Here is a 23,624-nt window from a genome sequence, read left to right as displayed (position 1 = left end):
TCATTAAAATGATATTAACGCCAGGAGGATTTCTCACTCAGTCTGTGTGGCGCTCTGTCACTGGCTCACCTCTCACTGAGAAGGCTGGGGTGGCTGGGTTCTAATGAATACACGGCTGTCCGGCTGCCACTCTCCATTCTGTTGTGAAAGTAGGGGTGGCATGGGGTGGTGGAATTACGTGGCTGTGGGTCAAAGAACAACAGAGACTGTGCAGACAGCAAAGATGATGCCCTAGATGAGCCCTTATGCCAGAACGTAACATTAGCTCCGAGCTTATATTACTGGTCTCTTTGAATGGTGAAGGGTCGTTTAGTAGACTTTGTAAAACATAGAGCTACAACTGAAGTCATCTATTTATAGTTTAAGGACAAAGCAGCTTGTTTTAACTTGTAGAGGGGCAATTTTTCTTTTTTTGTAGTAAACTTTGTGGTAAGTATGTTTGCAAAAGTCAAGGCTCTTCACAGAGGAAGTAACCATGATGTTGTTTTCTCCGTCTCTGCAAGGAAAGGGTCGGCGGAACTTGAGCTCCCCGCCCACCGGCGGATGACAGGGGCGCGGGAGAAGGGTCGTCGACCAGCYATGCGTGGGCCGGCCTTCATGTTCAACGACCACACCACCAGCATGACCGCCGAGGAGGAGCGCTTTCTGGACGCCGCCGAGTACGGCAACATCCCTGTGGTCCGCAAGATGCTGGAGGAGTCCACCACGCTCAATGTCAACTGTGTGGACTACATGGGCCAGAACGCATTGCAGCTTGCGGTGGGCAACGAGCATCTGGAGGTGATGGAACTGCTCTTGCGGAGGGACAACCTGGCACGCATCGGTGACGCCTTACTCCTGGCTATCTCGAAAGGGTATGTCAGGATCGTGGAAGCCATCTTGGCCCATCCATCCTTCCAAGCCAGCGAGCGGCTGACGCGGAGTCCGTGTGAGCTGCAGGACGATGACTTCTACTCGTATGACGAGGATGGCACACGCTTCTCGCCCGACATCACCCCCATCATTCTGGCTGCACACTGCCAGAAGTACGAGGTGGTACACATGCTGCTGTTGAAGGGCGCGCGCATTGAGCGGCCACATGACTACTTCTGCAAGTGCCCAGAATGCACCGAGAAACAGGGCAAAGACGCCTTCAGCCACTCACGTTTGCGCATCAATGCCTACCGGGGCCTGGCTAGCCCGGCTTACCTTTCGCTGTCTAGCGAGGACCCGGTGCTCACCGCGCTGGAGCTCAGCAATGAACTGACCAAGTTGGCCGACATCGAGAAGGAGTTCAAGGTAGGACACTTATGAGTTACTCGCACTCAGGATTGCAAAATTCTGGAAACATTCCTAAATTCACAGTTTTTTTTWGAAATCTATTTCTAAGAACCTTCTCAACATTGTTTGGTTTTTCAGAGAAACCTAGGAATTTGGGGAAATGTACAGAGTTTTGCAAACCTTCTACTCAGAAGCTTAATGCTCAATGGTCTGTTGTTTTTTCTGCATTTATTTTGATAGCATAACCAAGTTTGATCGGTTTCTTGGCATGGTACCTACTAGMGCTGGGCGATATGGCCAAAATTCACATTTTTGACAGTATGACGGTATTTCACTATATTTTATGTTTTTGATGAATAATAGTTCTAAATTTGCTTTATGAGGAGTGTGTGACCCTAGGGTGGCAACACATATATTCTAAATAATTTCAATGGGTCTTTCTCCATTCTGATTGTTTTATAATGTTCAACTTCAACCTAAAATAATTTCCTACATTTCCATCAATTTCTGCATTTCCTGCACTCATTTGAGATCATTTCCACACTGCCATGAAATGGGCAAAAATACTAGGCCTTATTTTTAACCAAATGTTGCAATTGCGATTTAGATCAAAACCCTTGGGTGAACTTTTGGAATCATGGAAATAGAATGTTTATTATAATTCTATAGTTAGAATATAAATAATAGTGGGCACTTTGAATACAGTGTTGTTTGACATGACAACGAATGAAAATGCCATGGATGAGGTATTGTGACAGGGTAGGAACCAAAGGAATGTTCAGTGTTTACTAGGGGACCCTATAATCTTTGGCTACATTAAATCTTTATTCATATAGCCAACATATTCATGCTTCGCCTATTCCTCTTTTATTTAGAATATACTGTTGCACAAACAGCATGCTGTTTTAAGCCTCTACCAGTACTGGTATCAGGCTGTATTAGCTAGCTACGTTTGCTCTGACTCAGTACTTTTATTAGCTAGTTAGCTAGCCAGCTAAATAGTGATTAGCATTAGTTGCTAAAACGATTTAGCTGAACTTGCTAAGAAAATACAAACTAGCTGTTTGCAGATGTAAGAAACACAAACTAATATTGTAATTATAGAACGCTTGTGGATGTATATTAAGATCAAAGTGGAAACAACATTGTTGTCATCAACATTGCTGCATTGACCATGCAGACTGAACGAAAGTGTCTCGTAGTCYAGCAAAAACAAATGCGCTCCTTGAGTGACAGGGGACGGGGCTAGGTCTGTGTGGAAAGCTGCATGGAGAGAGAGAGAGCGGAGAGGGATGACTCAAGTAGCGGAGTAAACTATAAAAATGTGCGTTACACACGGCGTATCACATTTAACAAACCAAACATTAAAATACCGTTTAAAGAAGGTAAAGTAAAACCCAAACCGGTCCGTGCCTAAATACCGGTACATCGCCCAGCCCTAGTACCTACAAGATTGATGATTGTTATCAGGCAAAGTCTTGTACAATAGCAATGTGTTGATGCTGCTTAACTACCCGTTTAATTTCTGCCTCATGTTTTCATTTAACACCGATGCTGTCATGTCATGAATCTTCAACCTGTGTGTGTGTGTGTTATGCTGCTGTCACCACCAGGATAAAAAGAGCCATAAAAAAGAGACCATGCAGCACAATTGCTTCTCCCTGGTAAATATTTTTAATTACATCAATTCATTGACATTGCAGATAAACATTCTGAAAGAGACTTGAATTACAAGAGCAGTTAATGGGAGATAGGGGGGGGGGGAAACTAACATGTCTTCTCCTTTAAGAACTTAGAGTTTTTGTATTATTTGTATTGATTGTAAAAATGAGTTCACTGAACCACATTGCCACAAAAGCTTGTTATCCAAATTTGCTAAAGTGTTCCATGCTGTTAAACATATGACACATTAACAACCAGTTTGAGCTTGTATGATGCAACAAGCTACACTGAATTTGTTTTAAATGAGAACATTTTAGGAAAGGATGCTTGTTTGTAGTCTGGATACCAGTCTTTTTAGCTAACATTCCACTCCTTGCCACTCCCCACTGGGCACAAACTGGTTAAATCAATGTTGTTTCAACATAATTTGTCAATGTATTGTGACATGGAATCTACATGGAAAATACAATGGATTTGAAAAAGTCGAAACTTGTTTTGAGAGGGAAATTACAACCATCATGGTAACCAATTGTCAACATTGACAAACCTTGTATAAAATATGTTGAATTTGTACCTTTGAAACAATGTCAGATCTTCAATGTAATGTCCACTATAAGAAAAAAACTATAGGCTGGGCACCACTGCCTACTGGAAAGTTGATCTACCTATAGATACCCTTTGGTATCCCATCCAGGGTTTTAACCAAGCCCAGTCCTGCTTAGTTTGGATATCTGTCACCAACTGTTACCAATGTGCTATCGTGATGATTGTTGAAAAATCTCCATTTAGTAGATTCACTGGTGCTATCAAAGTCATTCCGAAGGGTAGGTTTAACAGAGCAAATGAAATGTAACCATACTGTATCAATCATACATCATCCATGATGCTATTTAGGACTGTATAGCATTTGGGAAGTCATCGACAGCTATTGTTTCAATTCAACCTAGGATTAAACTAAAAATAGATACATATAGTCCTAGGTTTTCACACGTTACATATAGCTCTCAATATCCGGCCTCATACAGGGCTTGTTATCTTTTTGTTCTGAAACCTGTTTCCTTCCATCTGTTCTCTGAATTGTCCTTTTGCCTCCCTCTGTGAGAGATGGTATCAGAACATGTTCTAGTGAATCAAGCGCAGTAAATGGTGCACTGCCTCTTGCCACATMGTGCAATGCTTCACTTTACAGTTGGATCACAATGTTCAGTTATAAGTAACTGGGAATGTAGGAATTGGACTTGCCTAAGACTGTATTCAAATTGTCTCCCATTCTATTCTGTCTTTGGACAGAGGGATAATGACAATCGGTCACAATTAGAAAGAATAAAGCACTAGACATGAACAAAGTGGCAGATACACTCTGAACGTCAAGTTGTTCCATGGCAATTAAATCAAGAATAAATGCTCTCAGCAAACAATCACATTTGAAAGCACATTGGACTGTTCTCCATTCTCCTATCCGGCAGGCAGTACCGGTGCATCAAGGCTTAGACCAACAGACTCTTAAACTGCTTCTATCCCCTGGCCATAAGACTGTTAAATTGCTAACAACTACTGCTCCCCCTCACACCTACGCTGCTGCTAGAATTATTTTTGAAATGTTTTATTATTGAATATTATTGCAGTGAAGCCGCTTAACATTTACATTACATTCAGACATCTAACAGATTCCCATCCAGAGCAACCAGGGTCAACGCCCTGCTCAAGAGCACGTTGACAGATCTCTCACAAGGTCAAAAACTGGGACCCGTCATTCTATCCCCAGCCCAGCAAGTCCACTCCCACTTGTCTCCAATCTAATTGAATAGAATCCACAGATTGCGAGTTGAAGATAAATACTTTTACTAAGAGTATTAGTATATTAGTAATTGACTGACCATGTCTCTCCAGATCTCCCAACAATGCTGTTTCTAGGGTCAATTTTAGATGAATGTTATGCTTTTCCAGCCATTCCTGAACCTGGGACCAGAAACGGGCTACCTGAGGGCAATACCAGAACATAATGGTCTTTTGACTGTGTATCCTCACAACATAATCTGAAGAGCTGCGATGATTGTATGCCCCAAATATAAAAAAATTCATCGGTGGCAAGAATTCTATGTAATAATTTTAGTCTTGTATCGTGTTATATATCAACTCATACTGTAGCATGGAAACGGTACATCAGAAATCTCTTCCCAGCAATCTGTAAGGCACAGTTTTCAAAATCCTGGTCCTCAAATGGAATTGGTATACTTTCCTATTTATGCTATTTTTATTCCTCCGCCAGTTTTGATCCTTTATATTGGGAAGACAGACCAGTTCCCTACCTCCTCCCGCTGCCACCTGCTCTTTCCATTTTTGGGCTAATGCTGTAGTCAATTGGTTGTGATCTTGGATTGAGCAAACCTTCCCACATAATTCTGATAACTCCATGAAAGACATCTACCATTCCAATTTAAAATATAATTTCAAAAACATATTTTCCATAAATACAGGACTTTTATCAACCAGCACATTTGAGTTCAGCCATAATATTTGTTGTAAAAGTATTATTGATTTGATATATTAATACCACTATGCTGCTGTTCATTGATTATTGATTGCCATTAGTATCTATATATTTATCCTGCTACTGGTCACTGTTACTCCTGTATTACCATTTAGTATATTACCATAAGTATGTATATATTTCTGCTACCAGTCACTTGTCAGCCCTGTTTACATGTACTATATACACTACATTACCAAAACTATTTGGACACCTGCTCGTCAAACATCTCATTTCAAAATCATGGGCATTAATATGGAGTTCGTCCCCCCTTTGCTGCTATAACAGCCTCCACTCTTCTTTGAAGGTTTTCCACGAACTGTTGGAACATTGCTGCAGAGACTTGCTTTCATTCAGCCACGAGCATTAGGGGCACTGATGTTGGGCGATTAGGCCTGGCTCGCAGTCGGCGTTCCAATTCATCCCAAAGGTGTTCGATGTGGTTGATGTCTGGGCTCTGTGCAGGCCAGTCAAATTCTTCCACACCGATCTCGACAAACCATTTCTGTATGAACCTCGCTTTGTACACAGGGTATTGTCATGTTGAAACAGGAAAGGGCCTTCCCCAAACTGTTGCCACAAAGTTGGAAGCACAGAATCGTCTAGAATGTCATTGTATGCTGTAGCGTTAAGATTTCCCTTCACTAGAACTAAGGGTCCTAGCCCGAACCATGAAAAACAGCCCCAGACTATTATAGTTGGCACAATTCATTTGGGCAGGTAGCGTTCTCCTGGCCTCTGCCAAACCCAGATTCGTCCGTCGGACTGCCAGATGGTGAAGCGTGATTCGTCACTCCAGAGAACGCGTTTCCACTGCTCCAGAGTCCAATGGTGGTGAGCTTTACCCAATTCCAGCCTCCGCTTGGCATTGTGAATGGTGATCTTAGGCTTGTGTGCGGCTGCTCGGCCACGGAAACCCATTTCATGAAGCTACCAACGAAAAGTTATTGTGAGACGTTGCTTCCAGCGGCAGTTTGGAAGTCGGTAGTGAGTGTTGCAAATGAGGACAGACGATTTTTACGCGTTACGTGCTTTAGCACTCGGCGGTCCCGTTCTGTGAGCTTCTGTGGCCTACCACTTCGCGACTGAGCCGCTGTTGCTCCTAGACGTTTCCACTTCACAATAACAGCACTTACAGTTGACCGGCGCAGCTCTAGCAGGACATTTGACTGACTTGTTGGAAAGGTGGCATCCTATTCCACTAATTTGAAGGGGTGTCCACATACACTATACATACAAAACTATCTGCCGATCATGCCCACACTGACACTGTTACACACACACACTCACACACACATTTACATAKACACTCTCACCACCATGCAAACACCCACCCACCACTTATGTTGCTGCTATACTGTTTACTATTATTATTATTGTTGGATATTATTATTATTATTTATCCTGCTACAAGTCAGTTTCTCTTAATCCCTACATACAGGGATGCATCACGAATTGTGTTCTTAGAGCAAGGTTGAAACAACAATGTGATAGATTTTTTTTCACTCCAAGCTACATATTTTCAAAGATAATAATATTTTCATTTCAATAACTAACGCACTTTGCTGAACTCAAATAAAAGTGGTGTCTCGGGAGTATCGGTTATTAGCTGGGTCATTTATAGGATGATAGTACTATCATATTATAGGGATTGAATGAAGCTCAGTGTTAAATTCAAATCTCCCTATCACCATATCGAAGCCAATATAATACCAATCTCGATGAAAATTAGCAAATCAATTTGATTGGTTTAGTATTTCGTACCCAGCTCAAATTCTAAACGTCAGATTAAAACGAGACTATAGCATCCATAAAGTGACCATTGGATWAAAAAAAATGTCGGATTGACTAAATTTGTAGGCGCAACAGTTTTTTATTAAATGTATAATTTATCGCCCTCAAGTGCAAATTTCTGTCCGTTAAGAACCAACGATGTGCTACCTTTTTCTAGCATTTCTGACAATGTTAACYTCATTTTTTAGCCGAAACTCAGAGTTCTAACACCGGATTGGTTGCTCGGCAACAACACAGCTGCTTGCACCATGCTACTACTGCGGGTCATAATAAGTGTATGCGACCAAACCTAGGATACTGTATATAGCTAGCTATATGTTGGTATTCAAACAGGTTAATCAATAAATGCAATCAAATATTTTGATTAGCTAGCTAACTAGCTAACGTTATGTAGCTAACAAGGAAAGCTAGCTAAATAGCTAGCTATATTTTGCCAAGTAAGGTTTTTCACATAAGGCTGAAGTCATGTGTAAACTGCTGATCGAGACACTTGCGTGTAATCGGAGCACAAACAACTATGCACAAATACATTAGTCCTTGGCTGCTATGATAGGCAATTAACTTTAGTTAGCAAAGTAACCTTAGCCAACATAAGATTGTAACGTTAGCTGTGTATGGCCAGTTCATGCACCACAATAGATCATACTTTCTTACACAAAACATAACTTGCTAGTTACGTTAGGTTTGAAACTGCCACACTACTCAAGTTAATTGGTATTTTGGTATGTTATTGGGATCCCCATTAGCTGTTGCAAAAGTTACTCTTCCTGGGGTCAACACAAAACCTAAAAAATGACATAATACAGAACATTAATAGACAAGAACTGGTTCTGTAGCAGATTAGTAAGAATTTATTCCAAAATATAGCTATTTTTAAAACACGCCATAGACGGTTGGTTTCAATTTCAGTTTAACCCTCCAGAAAAGACAGAACATATAATACAACAAATATTATAGTTAAACTCAAATATACTAATTGATTTAAAAAAAAACATTATTTTTACAATAGAAAAAGGTATAATCTTTGTCAAATATATAATAAATCAGACTGGTGGAGTTATGTCACACATGCAGCTAACAAAAATATATGGTAATGTCTGTTCTAGCCATAATTACAATGAATTGCAGCATTACCGCAAAAATGGAAGGGGGGAAAAGTAAGGAACTTGTCTGTCGATCCTGCATTAAAGAACAACATTGGTTAAAGAAAATTGTGATAAATAAAAAAGTATACCAGTTTCATTTAAGGACCAAAAAAATTGACAGCTGTGCTCTATATAGTTAGTAAAATAATTGGGAAGTTATTTTTGATGTACCAATTCCGTGACACATGATACACAAAATGACTGTGCATTCAATACTACAACATTATTGCAACCAATAGAATGGTATATACATGGGGCATACAACCATCCCAGCTCTGCAGATTTTGCTGTGAAGAGTCAGAATCATTAGATCATTTGTTTTGGTACAGTACTGTCCATATATAGCTGGTTTTTGGTCACAGGTTCAGGAATGGCTGAATAATTGCAACATTTACCTGGAGCTAACTCTGCAAATAGCACTGCTGGGTGATTTGAAAAGTCATAGTTAATCGATCAATAATATATTAATACTTTTAGCAAAAACAACTAGAAACTATGAGAATGGAAAGGTTCAGAACTTTTGTAAAACATCACAGCACAGTTGAAAAATAGAAACTGGATGTTGTTCAGCGATAGATGGGAGGGTTTGAGTGGAGCTGAAGGGTGGGACTAAAAACAATATGAAAACGAATGTAAAATATAGTGTGTCTGTAAAATGTACTGTGCCTTTGGAAAGTATTCAGACCCCTTGACTTTTTCTACATTTGTTACGTTAGTCATATTCTAACATTGATTAAATAAATAATGACAAGGCAAATTTTAGGCATTTTTTCAAATAAAAAGTAAAATAAAAACTGAAATATCACATTTACTTAAGTATTCAGACCGTTTACTCAGTACTTTGTTGAAGCACCTTTGGCAGAGATTACAGCCTCGATTTGGGAAGTTTCTCCCATTCTTCTCTGCAGGTCCTCTCAAGCTCTGTCAGGTTGGATGGGGAGCGTCGCTGCACAGCTATTTTCAGGTCTATCCAGAGATGTTCGATTGGGTTCACGTCTGGGCTCTGGCTGGGCCACTCAAGGACATTCAAAGACGTGTCCCGAAGCCACTCCTGCGTTGTCTTGGCTGTGTGCTTAGGGTCGTTGTCCTGTTGGAAGGTGAACCTTCGCCCCAGTCTGCGGTCCTGAGAGCTCTGGAGCCGGTTGTCATTCAAGGATCTCTATGTACTTTGCTCCGTTCATCTTTCCCTTGATCCTGACTAGTCTCCCAGTCCCTGCAGCTGAAAAACATCAACACAGCATGATGCTGCCACTACCATCCTTCACCTTAGGGATGGTGCCAGGTTTCCATCAAATGTGATGCTTGGCATTTAGACCAAGCTTTTCATCAGACCAGAGAATCTTGTTTCTCATGGTTTGAGAGTCTTTAGGTGCCTTTTGGCAAACTCCAAGTGGGCTGTCATATGCCTTTTTACTGAAGAATGGCTTCCGTCTGGCCACTCTACCATAAAGGGCTGATAGGTGGAGTGCTGCAGAGATGGTTGTCCTTCTACAAGGTTCTTCCATCTCCACACAGGAGCTCTGGAGCTCTATCAGTGTCCGTCGGGTTCTTGGTCACCTCCCTGACCAAGGCCCTTCTCCCACGATTGCTCAGTTTGGCTGGACAGCGAGCTCCAGGAAGAGTCTCGGTGGTTCCAAACTTCTTCCATTTAAGAATGTTGGGGGTCACTGTGTTTTGGGGACTTTTAATGCTGCAGAAATGTTTTGGTACCCTTCCCCAGATCTGTTCCTCGACACAATCCTGTCTCGGAGATCTATGGATAATTCCTTCGATCTCATGGCTTGGCTTTTGCTCTGACATGCACTGTCAACTGTGGGACCTTATATAGACAGGTGTGTGCCTTTCCAAATCATGTCTCAGCCCAGTCAAAACTGTTCGCTGCTCTGGCACCCCAATGGTGGAACAAACTCCCTCACGACGCCAGGTCAGCGGAGTCAATCACACATTCCGGAGACACCTGAAACCGCCACCTCTTTAAGGAATACTAGGATAGGAGATAAAGTAATCCTTTAACCCCCCCCCCTTACAAAGATGTTAGATGCACTATTGTAAAGTGGTTTGTCCACTGGATATCATAAGGTGAATGCACCAATTTGTAAGTCGCTCTGGATAAGAGCGTCTGCTAAATGACTTAAATGTAAATGTAGTGTCCAATCAATTGAATTTACACAGGTGAACTCCCAAGTTGTCGAAACATCCAGGAATGATCAATGGAAAACAGGATTCACAATGAAGCTCAATTTTGAGTCTCATAAGAAAGGGTCTAATCTAATGTAAATAACTACAAATATTATGCAAACTTTTCAAAAAAACTGTTTTTTGGCTTTGTCATTATGGCGTATTGTTATTTTATTTTTTTATTTCATTTTTCACTTTAATTTAAACCAGTAGGCTAGTTGAGAACAAGTTCTCATTTGCAACTGCGACTGCGGAAGATAAAGCATAGCATGTGAACAGACAACACAGAGTTTACACATGGAGTAAACAATAAACAAGTCAGATACATGGTAGAAAAAAGAGAATTCTTGATACAAATGTGTCGCAACAGGCATGAGGTAAGGATATTCGAATAATTCAATTTAGGGCAGATTAACACTGGAGTGATAAATCATCAGATGATGCATGTGCAAGAAGAGATACTGGTGTGCAAAAGAGCAGAAAGTAAATAAATAAAAGCAGTATGGGGGGTGAGGTAGGTAAATTGGGTGGGTAGTTTACAGATGGGAGCCTATGTACAGCTGCAGCGATCGGTTAGCTGCTCGGAATAGCAGATTTTTAAAGTTGTTGAGGGAGATAAGTCTCCAACTTCCAGAGATTTTTTGCAATTCGTTCGCAGTCGCAGCAGCAAGAAGACTGGCAAGGAACGGCGTCCGAAATGAAGGTTTTGGCTTTAGGGAGTGATAAGTTTGGAGATACACCTGCTAGGGGCGGCGTGCTGCGGGTGGGTGTAGCATTTCGTGACAGGAAACTGAGATAAGGGCGGCACTTTACCTACAAGCCTTGTAGATGACCTGGAGCCAGTGGTCTGACGACGACATGTACGAGGGCCACCGACTAGGGCATACAGTGCAGTTTGGTGGGTCGTAATAAGGTGCTTTAGTAACAAAACGGTGAATGGCATGTGATAAACTGCATCCAGTTTGCTGAGTAGCGTATTGGAAGCTATTTTGTAGATGACATCGCCCGAAGTCGAGGATGGTAAGGATGTCCAAGTTTTACTGGAGTAAGTTTGGCCGCGTGAGTGAAGAGGCTTTTGTTGCGGAAATAGAAAGCCGATTCTTGATTTGATTTTGGATTGGAGTGTTTTGATATGAGTCTGGAAAGAGAGTCTTGCAGTCTAGCCAGACACCTAGGTACTTATCGATGTCACATATTCTTATAGGTAGAACCGTCCGGGTGGTGATGCTAGTCCGCGCTCGGGTGCAGGGCAGCGAACGGTTTGAAAGATGCATTTGGGGTTTTACTAGCGTTTAGAGAGCAGTTGAGGCCACGGAGGAGTGTTGTCATGGCATTGAAGCTCGTTTGGAGGTTAAGAATAGCAACGTGTCCAAGGAAGGGCCGAGAATGTAGCGAACAATTACGATACAGAAGGTTAATAGCGGATAAATGAGTAAAGCGCTAGTCCAGGTAGGGGTCTTGAGAGGTGGATCAGGGAACTGCCCGCAGCAAAGAGCAACATCAGTTGATGTATACAGAAAAAACCGAGGCTACTGGTCTGCCGATAAGATATGGGTGATTGACAGAGTCGAAAGCCTTGGCAGTGTCATGAAGAACGGTGCACAGTAATGTCTTTTATCGATGGCGTTTCATGATATCGTTTTAGTACCTTGAGCGTGCTGGAGTGCACCGTGACGGCTCGGAAACACGGATCTCCACAGCGGAGAAGGTCGGTGGGATTCGAGATGGTCAGTGATCTGTTTTGTTGACTTGGCTTTCGAAGAACTTAGATAGGCAGGGCGGATGGGATATAGGTCTGTAAACGTTTGGGTCCAGGGTGTCTCCCCTTTGAAGGGGGGGATGACGCCGGCAGCTTCTTCAATCCATTGGGATCTCAGATGATACGTAAGGAGAGAGGTTGAACAGGTGGTAAATAGGGGTGCGACAATGGCGGCGAACAGTTTCAGAAAATAGGGGGTCCAGAATTGTCAAGCCAGCTGATTTTGTATGGGTCCAGGTTTTTCCAGCTCTTTCAGAAATTGCTCATGCTGGATATGGGTAAAGGAAGAAGCTGGGGAGGCTTGGGCGAGTAGCGCGGGGGGGCGGGAGCTTGTTGGGCCAAGGTTGGAGTCCGCCAGGAGGGAAGGCATGGCCAGCCATTGAGAAATGTTTTGTTGAAGTTTTCGATTATCAACGACTTATAGTGGTTGAACGTGTTACTGCCTCAGTGCAGTGGGCAGCTGGAGGAGGTGCTCTTCTTGTTTTCGCATGACTTTTACAGTAATCCAGAACTTTTTGGAGTTAAGAGCTACAGGATGCGTCAAATTTCTCGCTTGAAAAAGCTGGCTTTGCTTTCCTGACTGACTGCGTGTATTGGTTCCTGCTTCCCTGACAGTTGCATATCGCAGGGGTGCTTTCGATTGCATTGCATGTTCGCCACAGGATGTTTTTGTGCTGGTCGAGGGCAATCAGGTCTTGGAGTGAACCAAGGGCTATATCTGTTCTCTGGTTCTGCATTTTTTGACGGAGCAGCTTGTCTAATATGGGTGAGGAAGTAACATTTAAAGATGACCAGGATCCTCAACTGACGGGATGAGTCAATATCCTTCCAGGGTACCGGGCCAGGTCGATTAGAAAGGCCTGCTCGCAGAAGTTGTTTTAGGGAGCGTTTTGACAGTGATGAGGGTGGTCGTTTGACCGCGGACCCGTGGCGGATACAGGCATGAAGGCAGTGAATCGCTGAGATCTTATCTGAAGACAGCATGAGGTGTATTTGGAGGGAGGTTTTGGTCAGGATAAGTCTTATTTAGGGTGCCCATGTTTACGGATTTAGGGTTGTAACCTGGTGGGTTCTTGATGATTTGTGTGAGAGTTGAGGCATCAAAGTTGGATTGTAGCGACTGCCGGGTGTTAAGCATAATCAGTTTAGGTCACCTAACAGAACAACTCTGAAGGCTAGATGGGGAGCGATCAATTTCAAGATGGTGTCCCAGGGCACGCTGGAGCTGAGGGGCGGTCGGTAGCAGGCGGCATCAGTGAGAGACTTATTTCTGGAAGAGATTAATTTTTAAAATTAGACCAGTTTCGAATGTTTGGGCAATAGCCCTGGAAGTATGACAGAATTTGCAGCTACTCTGCAGTAGATTGCAACTCCTCCCCTTTGGCAGTTCTATCTTGACGGAAAGTGGTTTAGTTGGGTATGATAATCCCAGAAATTTTGGTGGCCTTCCTAAGCCAGGAATTCGGAACGGCAAGGACTAAGGGTTGGAGAGTGTGCTAAAGCGGTGAGTAAGGCACAACTTGGGAGGAGGCTTCTGAGTTGAATGCATGGGCCAAGGCTTTTTTCATCACAGAAGTCAACAAATGAGGGTGGACTGGGACATGCAGGGCCCTGGGGTTTACCTCCACATCACCCGAGGAAAGAGAGTAGTTCGGATTGAGTGTGCGGCCTAAGGTATCAAAACATGGTCGGCCTAGAGCGTTGGGGCAAAAAGAATAAAAGGAGCAGATGTTATGGGCGTGGTAGAATAGATTTGGGCATAATGTTGGCAAGACCAGGGGTAATGGTGGGGCCGGGTAAGAGCGGAGGCAAGCCCAGGCACTGGGTCGATGATATAGAGGTTGAATCTCTGGACCATGCTGGTCTCCAATTGGTGAGGTCACCGCATGTTTTGGTGGGGTTGTGGGACAAAGGAGGTATCAGAGGTACGGAGAGTGGAACTACGGGGTCATTGCAACCACAACAATGATAATGATAATAGCCTGACAACAGTATGTAAGGCATATTGATATTTGAGAGAGAACATACAATAGGCATAAAGTGATTGCGGTCTTGATTGGGAGAGCTAGCTAAACACAGGTAGTACTACAGCAGATAACGGGCGCTAGTCTTACACCAGCAACAACAGGTAAAAGGGCGAGACTAGGCAGAGAGGGTCGGATTTACTACACACAGATCCTGAGTTAAAGCACAGAGCCGCCAGATAAAACACAAATAAACAGAATGGAGTACCGTGAATTAATTGGACAGTCAATCAGGCATCAGCCTATGTAGCCAAGTGATCATTAGTGTCCAGGGGGCAGCCGTAGATGGAGCAGGGAGGCCCTCCACTAAGCTAGCACGCGCGTTTAAAGTTAGTAGCCCGGGGGTGGTCTGCTCAGACGGAGGGGGTCTGCTCAACGGAGGCGGTTGAGGGCACAGCGGGTGGGGTTATACGTCTGCAGACCAGACGTGGTCGTGTCGACAGAGATCCAAGCCGGATGGCGAAAGAGAGGTAGTGAATTGTAGAATTGTGTTTGCTAACTGGTGCTAGCTCGTGGCAGTGGCGCTAGCTGCGCTAGCTGCAAGCTAGCTGTGAGGATCAGAAGTAGTGGCTCAGGATTACGGCAGGAATCGCGGGTTGTTGTCGAGAGACAGTCCGATGCTGGTATAATTGGTGAAGTAATATCCAGGCTAATAACAGGGCTGGTGCTGTGCATGAGGTGGCTAATTAGCTTGTAGCTGATTTAGACCAGTTGTGATGGATTGCAGGGCTCTGTGTCGGCAAAAAAACGGTCCAGGTCTAATTGGCAAAATATGTTATTGTAGCCCAAGAATTAGCCGAGGACCTCTTCAGCTAGCCGGAGATTGGCCTAGCTCGAGGCTGTTCAAGGCTAACTGTTGCTTGTTCGGGACAGAGACGTTAAGCCAGGAGTAGCCACGTCAGATTGCAGCTAGCTATCTGATCCGGTGTAAAGGTCCAGACTTGGCGGTGTAATTGGAGATTTGGTAGAGAAAAGCAGTCCGATATTCTCTGGGTTGATATCGCGCTGTGCAGACTGGCATGTATTGACCAAGCGCTGAGGCTGGCTGGTGTCGAGTTAACGGTAAAGACCACTAGCAAGTGACTAACTGATACATAGCTAGTAGTTAGTTAGCTGGCTAGCTTCTGATGGGGGTTCCGGTTCTAAAGTTATAAAATAGCAAGATCCGTACCACATTGGGTGTTGGGGGTTGCAGGAGAAGTATATTCAGTCCGTAGATGGAAGTGAGATTAAAATATAAACGGAAAAAACGAGGAAAAGATTATTTACACGGGACAAGACAAAACACACGTCCGACTGCTACGCCATCTTGGATTGGAATGTGTGTGGATTGATGAGGAAAAAATGTAATCTAATCGACTTTAGAATAAGGCTGTAACATAACAAAATGTGGAAAAAGTCAAGGGTCTAAATACTTCCCGAATGATCTGTATATACATACACAATTTTTGTTATATGTATTTTTTAATATAGGCCTATGTAAATGTGTATTATTGTTGCGTCGGCATCTTTATTGCAACAAGAAATACAAGTACAAACATAACTTTAAGCTACATATTATTTGACAAGAGGTAATGAACTGTCCATTGATCAGCACAGCAATTGATAAAACGGCAAAATTACATTATCTGATCCAAAGCACCCCTGATAAATCAAATTTAGAAAAATTATTATTAACTATATATATATATATATATATATATATATATATATATATATATATATATATATATATATATATATAAAATCATTTTCTAAAAGTCCCAAAATATATATATAATTTTTTTTATAATCAACAATGTTTGTGAACTAGGCCTTTATTACTCCTGTATGAGCGGAGAAAAGTACTCCTCAGCACCGCCCCAAAGCATCTTCCCGCGGCCGTGACCTGACCTCCCCCTTGTACAGTACACAGTATTAAGATGTAAATGTATTTCAGATTTTCATACTTGAGTAATAATAACATTTGTTGAAATGTGCATATATAACACTGCCGAGATCATTACACACAGACATTCCTTTTGGGTCACCACTACCATAGGCATATGGCTCTTTTTGTCCAGCTAAGTAGTACTCAGTTACTCAGAAATGCTAAAAGGGTTTTCTGAGAATTTGAGTTGTTTCCTCACTGATATAGCTTCTATAACCATAGTATGGTTGCTGAACAAAATACCACTGTAAGTTTATATTATGTCCGTGTCACATATTACTTTTGTAAATGAGATTTATGCAGACGAGCTTGCATTTCCCTGTCTACAGCAGCTGACTTGGCTCTAACCTGGGTTTTCTCTCCCTCCGTCCAGAATGACTATCGCAAGCTGTCTATGCAGTGTAAGGACTTTGTAGTGGGAGTGCTGGACCTCTGTCGGGACACGGAGGAAGTGGAAGCCATTTTGAATGGAGATGTTACTGCTGAGAAGGAGGCGGGGAAGGGCCTTCGCTCTCTCCTGAGCAGGGTCAAACTGGCCATCAAGTACGAGGTGAAAAAGGTAAGTAGCTAACAGTTTCCTTGATCTATTCTAAGGCCTTGCAAGTAGTTGACTTCTCTCTCTAATCTCTATCTTGTAAGTTGTTTCTAGAATATACAGTAGTTCAGACCGAACAATTCCCAAGACACACCACGTTACATCCAAGGGATTCCATTGTTACTTGCCTGTGTACCAGACCTGCATCTCTGTCCCTTCTGTCCTTTCTACACCCCTCCACTGGCCCTGCCTATAAATATTACCTGGCAAACTTTCACCCGAGCAAAAAAAAAACGAGCATGCCTTCCAACTCAACAGGGCAACTTTTGTAACATTATCTGTCTCATATGCAGCATCCATCCGTTTTTCATCAACATTTTGTCTCATTTTAGCAATTTGCATTGCTCCGATGCTGGGTGCTTTTGTTTTTTGCCAGAACTACAATATGTGATACTAGAAATCCCTGTGCTGTACCTCAAAGTTCAGGGGTCAACTAATAACTAAACATAATCTTCCTGTTCAGAGTGCCTAGAAGTAACACAGCATAATTCCAACCAAACCACAGTCAACATATTGAATGTACATGCACATGCACAGTGAGCCTCAAACGTATTGGGATACTTGAAATGGTACAATGACTATGAGGTTAAAGTGCAGACTGTCAGCTTTAATTTGAGGGTATTTTCATATATTGGGTGAATTGTTTAGAAATTACAGAATGTTTTGTACATAATCCCCCCTTTTTAGGGGACCAAAAGTATTGGGACAAATTCACTTATACTGTATGTGTATTAAAGTAGTAAAACGTTAAGTATTTGGTCCCATATTCATTGGATGCAATGACTACCTCAAGCTTGTGACTATAAATTTGTTGGATGCATTTGTTGTTGTTTTGGTTGTTTCAGATTGTTTTGAGCCCAATAGAAATGAATGGTATATTATGTATTAAAAAGGATGTTGGATCCTTCCTTCTGGGCACACCATGTCATTTCAACGTGGAGAATTAGGTCATATTTGGAAAGATAGATTGATCAATGAGATTCCAACCTATTTTCACCCACTCAAAAAGACAGTTAAAAGTTTGTTGAAATCCCAATGTGTTATTACTATGCTTTCAACCATTTTAAAAGCACACCAAAGTTCAAATAGGAATACAATGTCAGATATTTCATTTATTTATACAACAGCTTAATGTGTTGTCATTGTGCTTGATCTAATAGCACAACCAAATGACATGGATTACAGTTAGTTGAGATTAGAGGTTGACCGATTATGATTTTTCAACACCGATACCGATTATTGGAGGACCAAAAAAAGCCGATACCGATTAGTCGGACGATTTTTGTATATACACTGCTCAAAAAAATAAAGGGAACACTTAAACAACACAATGTAACTCCAAGTCAATCACACTTCTGTGAAATCAAACTGTCCACTTAGGAAGCAACACTGATTGACAGTAAATTTCACATGCTGTTATGCAAATGGAATAGACAACAGGTGGAAATTATAGGCAATTAGCAAGACACACCCAATAAAGGAGTGGTTCTACAGGTGGTGACCACAGACCACTTCTTCGTTCCTATGCCTTCCTGGCTGATGTTTGCGTCATTTTGAATGCCTAGCGCGTGTTTTCACTCTATGGTACCAGGAGACGGAGTCTACAACCCACACAAGTGCCTCAGGTAGTGGCCAGCTCATCCAGGATGGCACAATCAATGCGAGCTGTTGGCAGAAGGTTTGCTGTGTCTGTCAGCGTATTGTACCAGACGCATGGTGCAGCTACCAGGAGACCAGGCCAGGTTACATCAGAAGGAGAAAGCGATACTAGGTACATGCGTCTGACCAAGGAGCGCATAGCACGCACAAACCAGCCGAGCAGGACCGCTACCTCCTGCCTTTTGGTCTAAGACGGAGTGGCAGGGGCGTGCACAATCGAAAACAAAAACCAATGCCAGACGACCCTGCAAAATGACCTCACAGCAGGCCACAATGTGCATGTGTCTGCCTCAAACGCGTCAAAACAGACTCCAATGAGGCGTGGTATGACGGCCCGCACGTCCACAGGGGGGTTGTGCCTTACAGCCCAACACCGTGCAGGACGTTTTGGCATTGCCAGAGAACACCAAGATTGGCAAAATTCGCCACTGGCGCCCTGTGCTCTTCACAGATGAAAGCAGGTCACACTGAGCACATGTGACAGACGTGAACAGAGTCCCTGGAGACGCCGTGGAGAACGGTTCTGCTGCCTGCACATCCTCCAGGCAGAGACCGGGTTTGCCGATGGGTCAGTCATGGTGTGGGTGCATTTCTTTGTGGGTCGCACAGCCCTCCATTGCTCGCCAGAGGTAGCCTGACTGCCATTAGGTTACGAGATGAGATCCTCAGACCCCTTGTAGTACCCATATGCTGGTGCGGTTGGCCCTGGGTTCCTCCTATTAGCAAACAATGCTAGACCTGTGGCGCTGGAGTGCTTGTTAAATCATCACCCGTTTGGCGAAGTAGCACAAATCGGTGTTCCAAAAATGTTCGATTACCAATTGTATGAAAACTGAAATCGGCCCTAATTAATCGGCCATTCCCGATAATCGGATTGACCTCTAGTTGAGATTACATTTAAGTACATGGTGCACAGATAACTTTCTTGATAAAAACGTTAAGAAACCAAAAGATAAATTGATTGTAGAAGGAACAAAACTGTATTTGTTTAGTATGGTCAGGCGTGCAGCTGGGTGGCTAGTCTTGTTATGTGTTTCTATGTTGGGTTCAATGTGTTGCCTGATATGGTTCTCAATTAGGGGCAGGTGTTTGACGTTTCCTCTGATTGAGAACCATATTAAGGTAGGCTGTTCTCACTGTTTGTTTGTGGGTGATTGTCTTCCGTGTCAGTGTTTATACCACACGGGACTGTATCGTTTGTTCTAGTCTGTACCTGTTCGTGCGTTCTTCGTGTTTATGTAAGTTCATATGTTCAGGTCGGTCTACGTCGTTTTTGGTTTTGTAATTTCTCAAGTGTGTTACGTGTTCGTCTTGTCTAAATAAATTKATCATGTCTTCACAACACGCTGCGTTTTGGTCCGATCCCTACACCTCCTCTTCAGACGAAGAGGAGGAAATCAGCCGTTACATGTAGGCCAAACCGTTCGGACGCTACGGACAATTTTGTGACATTGTCCTTATCCTCTAACTACAAAGTTCATTTTCACCTCAACTTTTCCCAAGCGTTTAGTACATCCCTCACAGTACACTCATCCCACTTATCCCAAAAATGTATGAATGTCACACATTTCTCCCTTTCCAAAGAATCTTTAATAATAGACTCGCTGCTCCTTATTTATAGCCGTTCTGGCTTCGCCTTGATTCCTCATCCAACTGCATAATTAATCTGCCATATTTTCCAATTCAATCTTTGCTAGCCTCCTAGGAAAAAGGGAGAGCCAATGTAGGACAACCATGARATTAAAAACCCAAAGTCACAGAGGTGTGTTATTCATTAACCTTGCACAACTTGAGGATGGAACTTGTTCCTTACTACAGGTGGTAATGCACCTCTCACTGACCCAGAATTCACGAGTATGTGTCTCGAAATGAACTTGAACAAGTGATACTCATAGTCCCTGGGAGCAACAGTTTGGGGGTCAATCCCATTTCGATTCAACAAATAGAATTTGAACCGAAAATGACCACCACTCCCGTCCATTATCTTTTTCTTCAATTGGAATTGCGTGTCTATCTTTTCCCATATTATTATAAACATGTGAACCCAAACTATTTACATCCCCTTCAGACAGGTTGATGTTCTTATCTTGTGGTGTTTGGTCTTTACAGAGCAAATAACCAAATGTGTACTATTATGAAATGGTTATGGATTGACTGGGCTGGCAGACAGTGTCAAGGAAACTCACAGAGAGAACTGTCCACTTCGTTAATGGCTCGGTGGGTTTTGATTAAACACTTCTATTACAGGGAACACCACCTCCCTAGTTCTTCCGACACCAGCCGCCACTGGCGAAAGCCTAATGCATTTCTCCCAGATTTGATCAAGCCTGTTAATGTGATCATATGAGAAGCTCTCTCTCTCTCGCTCACACACACACACACACACACACACATACACACACAAACACACTTTATAGGCCCACTTAAAATGCAAATGACCAACCGATGACTGGTGCCTCCACTCCAGCAGTCCCTTTTCCTGATTTCTGCCTGGTGCCTACGGGATATATTCGGAACTGGGTCTTCGTCCTCATTTTCCAGACTAAACTGCGTGACAGCCTAGAGGATGAACCAGGCCTGCCACTCAGCCTCTTTTCTTCCCAGACTCCTTGCCCATTGCATTAACTTTTACAGTACATATTTTATTTCCGGTTCTCCCTCCCCTACAGTTTGTGGCCCACCCCAACTGCCAGCAGCAGCTGCTGACGATCTGGTATGAGAACCTGTCGGGCCTGAGGGAGCAGACCATCGCTGTGAAGTGCCTGGTGGTGGTGGCGGTGGCCTTTGGTCTGCCCCTACTGGCCATGGGCTACTGGTTCGCTCCCTGCAGTCGGGTAAGAGTACCACGTCCTCTGACAAAACCGCTGAGTGTCGTTTACCAACCTGAAACACTTGGTCAGAATTCAGATGTAGTCTTGGTCAGAGCAATGTTGATGGAGTATGTTGTTCACAAAACTGCACAAACGAACGTGTACGCTCACACAGCACTGTTTAACCACTTTTGATTTGGGTTTAATAAAATCTATTGATTCAAAGCGTTAAAGAGTGGCAAAGTGCAGTTTTTTTTAACCGTTTTGCCTCATTATTTGTCAACTCATGCACAATTTCTCTGTCCTTCACATCGGAGTGCTGGTGCAGACTCTTTGCATGTCTTGACCAATCGGATTCACGGAAATCGCAGGTCGCGCGGGTCGGGCACAAAGCTCAAGGCATGCTCTCCATTCCCCTCTGGTAATTAGTTAGCAAGCGTGATAACACATTACTCCCAACAGACACAAGCAAAAACCTATATACCTAAACATTAGCGATCTGACATGTTGTATTGCATGGAAACGAGACCGTTTTTCAGTGTGATCAGCTGTAGGCTACTAACAACACAACCTGCATAGTGTAGCCTACTATGCACCCTGTCCCTCTGGCCAGGGTAAACGAAGCGGTAACGTTGTGTATCTATAGCCCATTTGTTTGTGAGAAAATGTGAATGGGATCAAATTAGGTTTATATTCATACTTGGGCTGACTAGGCTACCTAGACTTTTTTCTATCCAAAATTATTAGAACATAGTTATTTACAACTACAAACTTCAAACCAATATGTGTGATTGGCCCTGACCTGCTGTTTCGAATCTCTCTTTCGCTCTCTCTGACCTGCTCTCTCGACCTCTGAATGCTTGGCTATGAAAAGCCACGACTGACATTTACTCTTGAACTGTGGCACCCTCTTTAACCAATATGGTTATTATTTGACCCTGCTGGTCATCTATGAACATTTGAACGTCTTGAAGAACAATCTGGCCTTAATGGCCATACTCTTATAATCTCCACCCATCATAGCCAGAAGAGGACTGGACTACCCTCGAAGCGTGGTTTCTCTCTAGATTTCTTCCTAGGTTTCTGGCTTTCTAGGGAGTTTTTTTCTAGCCACAGTGCTTCTGCACTGCTTGCTCTTTGGGGTTTTAGGCTGGGTATCTGTATAGCACTTTGTGACAACCGCTGATGTAAACGGGCTTTATAAAATCAATTAGATTGATTGAATTTGATTGCTAATTGTTTTGCAATGTGAAAAGTAATATCTGCCAAATGAGTATAGATAGAATTATGGCATGCAAGGCCACCCACCTCCATCATTCCTGCCACTCAGAACCTCACAACTGGAGTATGTCCAGGCTGTAGATTTAAATTTGAAATACAGAGACTGTGTTGGGGACAGAATTCGCCAATTGTGTTCCCTTCAATTATCTAAACTCAAACCAGAGCACATGAAGAGTATCGTGTCTAGTCCATAGAATGACATATAGAATAGTAATGTATAGGGCCTCTTGTGTCCATTACCCTAACTCTTCCTCTTAAAAGTAGAACAAAGACATTTACAGCCACCTTCGATTTAAGTAAGTAAGTCTAGGAGTGTGAGTGCATAGTGGGTTTATTTGTTTATATTAACTTACCCTGCTTTACGGGTACGTGCTAGTAGTATAGCAAGGGTATCTTGCAACGCTCCAATGAATGTTAGTGTTACATTTTATATCTTAAGTGATGWTGTTTGCAACGTTCCAGATTTCACTATAAACTCATTTCCATAAGGTTAAGTGGTTGTAGCATAGTTACTCTGTAGACTTCTTATCGACTGAATTCTTGCTTTGCATCCCACGGACCCCACTGAAGGTATTACTTGTTATGTGCTTGTTTTACCTACTACTGTATGTAAGTTGAATGCACTGATTGGAAGTCACTCTGAATTAAAGCATCTGCTAAATGACTGAAGTGTAAATGTGATCTTTTTTATTTTATGTAGCTGGGAAATGTCCTGCGCAGCCCCTTCATGAAGTTTGTGGCCCATGCCGCCTCCTTCATCATCTTCCTGTGCCTGCTGTTGTTCAACGCATCGGACCGCTTCGAGGGCATCAGCACCATGCCAAACGTGACCGTCACTGACCATCCCATGCAGATCTACCGGGTCAAGACCACCGAATTCAGCTGGACCGAGATACTCATCATGGTCTGGGTCACAGGTGAGACAGGATTTATTTGTTTAACATTTTGTGGTACTGTGCAGGGTTGACTGCACCAGAGGGGCTTGGAAACATGTGGT

The 23,624-nt window shown here is 42.9% G+C and overlaps 1 pseudogene; it reads left to right on the top strand.

Moving 5' to 3' along the window:
• Window positions 1-512: 512 nt before the first annotated feature.
• The window catches only part of LOC111967605 (short transient receptor potential channel 3-like), an 84,377-nt pseudogene continuing 61,265 nt past the window's right edge, over window positions 513-23,624 (top strand).

The sequence above is a fragment of the Salvelinus sp. IW2-2015 genome, linkage group LG8 (assembly GCF_002910315.2).
Source record: "Salvelinus sp. IW2-2015 linkage group LG8, ASM291031v2, whole genome shotgun sequence".
In the NCBI taxonomy this organism is placed as follows: Eukaryota; Metazoa; Chordata; class Actinopteri; order Salmoniformes; family Salmonidae; genus Salvelinus; species Salvelinus sp. IW2-2015.
This window is presented reverse-complemented; position numbering and strand designations above follow the sequence as displayed.